The following is a 3,832-nucleotide window of genomic DNA, read 5'->3' as shown; positions in this document are numbered from 1 at the left end:
GAAACAGATATCAAATCCTGGAAACCCAAGGTATACCAAATAAAATGAATCGAAAGAGATCCAAACTGAGACACATTATAATTAAGTTGTCAAAAGTTACAGACAAAGAGAGAATCTTTTTTATTTATTTGTTTTTAAGCACGGCAACCCTTGATTGACCTCGCACATTGCGAGGACCTTGTCAGTTTACAATCTCTTATTTTTAAATTTATTTTTTATGCCTACAGCACCTGGTCTTCCTAGGTGATCTCCCATCCAAGTACTAACCAGGCCTGACCCTGCTTAGCTTCCGAGATCAGACGGGATCGGGCTTGTTCAGGGTAGCATGGCCGTAGACCAAAGAGAGAATCTTAACAGCAGCAAGAGAGAGTCCCGTCCGGGTGGTGGGAGAAGGAGGAGGCAGCAGTGAATCCCTATAAATGGCACGGAAATAGGACCCGAAGCCTCAATTCCAGGAGGGTGGGCGAGTGCTGTGCTTTCATCGGCCTCTTCTCTATGAAGCAAAGTGTGTAAAGGTTTCCATAAAGGACAAATAAGTGAAATACTTTATTCATTACAGTGGTTTGGAATAAAAATTGGGATGAATGGGTTCAGAAAGCAGAGTACTCAAGTATGTGGACACCCATCTGCAGAAACAGCGGGAATATCAAAGAGCTAATCAGGAGCAATATGCAGGGGGGAAGATAAGAGGGGCTGCCCCAGGAAAGACATCTGGTCTGCAACAGAAAAATGTTGACGTGAAAACAAAAAAGAACCAGCAGAAAACACCTGGAAATGGAGATGGCGGCAGTGCCAGTGAGACTCCTCAGCCTCCTCGAAAGAAAAGAGCCTGGGTAGATCCGACTGTTGAGAACGAGGAAACATTCATGAACAGAGATGAAGTTAAAGTAAAGATTCCTGAAGAACTGAAACCGTGGCTGGTTGATGACTGGGACTGAATTACCGGCAGAAACAGCTCTTTTGTCTTCCTGCCAAGAAGAATGTGGATTCCATTCTGGAGGATTATGCAAATTACAAGGAAACACAGATAATAAGGAGTATGCTGTTAATGAAGTTGTGGCAGAGATAAAGGAATATTTCAACGTGATGTTGGGCACTCAGCTACTCTACAAATTTGAGAGACCTCAGTATGCTGAAATCCTTGCAGATCACCCTGATGCAGCCATGTCCCAGGTGTACAGAGCGCCACATCTACTGAGATTATTTGTATGAATTGGAGCGATGTTGACCTATCCACCTCGGGATGAGAAGAGCCTTGCTTTATTCCTGAATTACCTTCATGATTTCCTAAAACGCCTGGCAAAGAATTCTGCAACTCTGTTTAGAGCCAGCGACTATGAAGTGGCTCCTCCTGAGTACCACCAGAAAGCTGTATTTGCTTTCTCAGGCTATTGAATGGAAAAAGCAAGTGTAGAACAATATTACAGTATATTAAAAATACCATGTTTCAGGAAAAAAATAAAAAGCAGCAAGAGAAAATCAGCCTGTTACATACAAGGGATCCCCACAAGAATATCAGTGGTGATATTTCAGCAGAAACCGTGAAGACCAGGAGGGAGTGGGATGATATAGTCAAAACACTGAAAGAATAAAACTGCCATTCAGAAATACTCTGCTCAGCAAAGTTGTCCTTTAGCACTGAAGGAGAAAGAATTTTCTAGATAAGCAAAAGCTGAATGAATTCATCACCACTAGACTGGCCTTACAAGAAATGTTAAACTTCTTTAGGCTGAAATCAAATGGAATATTACTTGTTTAATAGGAATTCATTTAAAAGTATAGATGCTATGCAGATTATTTCCTTTCTCAAAAGGTGGCTTCAGGTGTCTTGGCATTGCTGAGAAGGAGGCCATTCTGGATTGTGTGGTGGCAGCTATTTCTGCATTTGTGCAGTACAAGAATGCTAGCCTTGTCAGGTGTGTGAAGGGACTTCTGCTCTCCTGTCAGTGACATGGCTTCTTCAGAATCTGGTGGAAACCAGCTTGCCACGGCCTGGCCTGTAGACAGCAAGTCACTCTCTGCCAAGTCTTCTGCTTACATCTATTCTGGACTCAACCCCAAGATGAAAGGAAAGGCACCCTGTCCTGTAGCATCCATTAAGGACAGTGGACTGGTATTTTGGCAACATGGGTTACTGGGAATTGACCTCAGTTTTGCTCTGAAACAAAATTGCAGAAATGTTCTCCACCTTTCCTTCAAGTTAAATAACTGTGAAGAGGAGTCTGAGCTCAGAGTTTGGACTATGCAGCCTGATGGAACCATTGCCAGAGTACTGTTGTCAGCAGTGGGGCCCAAGTGCAGCCAGCCACACCCTTGAATTATATCTTGGGAGTATGTTTTGCAGTCATGTGTATTATCTTCACATACCACTCAGCTTGTTTTAATTGTCTCATGACCCAGGGCGGTGGCCATGAGTGCACAGATGTCAACAGCGATGCAATACCAAAGTAACTATTGTCCTGTGTTTAAAATGAGCTCTGTGCTGACCCATACATGATCAGCTTATCCCATGATGGGAAGGCTGGAGAGTTCATCAAAGCTGGCATCATCACATTTGTTGTCTACCAGGTCCTGCATCACACAGGTCCATGGGTATGCACAAAGGGTTTTCCTTGATCTCTTATATCAGCAAGAATGGAACCAATGTGGGACTGATGAATACACGCAAATCTGGTGTAAAATACCCAGACACATCACTCTGTCTCTGGAGCAGCCAGGTCAAAGATGGAGCTCTGATGAGCTATGAGATTCTCTCCCTCGCTCAGTGCCATGTGTGGTATTTTGGAGATAGCTCTCATGCGAGAACGTTTAGCTTCATCTGGATCACATCAACAATTCCTACTGCTCTTTCAGCCGCCGTTTTCAAAACAGGATTGCCTACTGGGGCTGTCGGGAACACATTGTTGTGTTTCGACCTGCTTAAAACCGATGAGAAACAGATACAGCTGGTTTCTTCCAGATGATTTGTTCAGAAGGGTTTCAGGTTTACTACTAAGGACATTGCTCACATTACCTTTAATCTAAAGTTGTTCCATTCATGTAATACAATTTAAATTACTTTAAAGTTAAAGTAATGTGATGACACGCAACCAGCCACAATTGCTCAGCAGATTGGTAGTCAGACGCCGGAGTGCAGCCATCTGGGCTGGTATAAGTTTCTGTTCTTCTTTTGAGGTTTCAAGGGCACCATGATCTCTGTTTCTCCTGAAATGCATGCAGAAAGACCATTCAGATGGGTCAGTGTAATGGCCTGCTGAAATGTGAAAGGGTTAAAGAATAATTAAAACCTGAAACTGGACAAAGGAAGTCTATAACTTAGGCCTAGTTTCTGGAACCCCTAACCACATTCTGTTAATCATGAAACTTGTAACAATGAGCTCATACGCTAACTGCCAATTTTAGCCTGTGTAACCCTGCTTGCTTGCGTGGCATGAAAAATAATCAATTGTATATAAGCTGAGAATTACTGTTTGGCCATCGCCCATGGGAACACTGGCTATCGTCCATGGGAACATAGACAATCACCCATAGGAACATAACATTCTAACACAAGCTTTCTGCTTCTGTACTTCCCGCTTGCACACCTGACCAGTGGGTTGACAGGTAGTGAATAGGAGAAAGATGGACCTTTGTGTTTAAGACAGAATGAGGAATGGGATTTGGGGCTTAAAAACCTTGTATCTTGGCATTTCGAGGCTGCTCCTTTGCAAGGACAGCCGCCGGCTAATAAACTGTCTCCTGGTTAAGAGCACTCAAGTTGGGTCTGGTTATTCTGGACACAACAGTCAGGAGCATGGCCTCAGCATATCTCTTTTTCTGGATTGCCTCCTAA

The 3,832-nt window shown here is 43.4% G+C and overlaps 1 non-coding gene and 1 pseudogene across 1 annotated transcript; one reads left to right on the top strand and one right to left on the bottom strand.

The window, feature by feature from the left end:
* Window positions 1–218: 218 nt before the first annotated feature.
* On the bottom strand, window positions 219–337 carry LOC112475746. The gene has a single exon (XR_003044845.1). It is a non-coding gene; the product is annotated as a 5S ribosomal RNA (ribosomal RNA).
* A 72-nt stretch (window positions 338–409) lies between these two features.
* On the top strand, window positions 410–1,774 carry LOC102878798 (annotated as a pseudogene).
* Window positions 1,775–3,832: the final 2,058 nt, after the last annotated feature.

This window comes from Pteropus alecto, unplaced genomic scaffold (assembly GCF_000325575.1).
Source record: "Pteropus alecto unplaced genomic scaffold, ASM32557v1 scaffold11, whole genome shotgun sequence".
Classification (NCBI taxonomy): Eukaryota; Metazoa; Chordata; class Mammalia; order Chiroptera; family Pteropodidae; genus Pteropus; species Pteropus alecto.
Note: the sequence above shows the minus strand (reverse complement) of the source record. Positions and strands in the feature narration are given on the sequence as shown.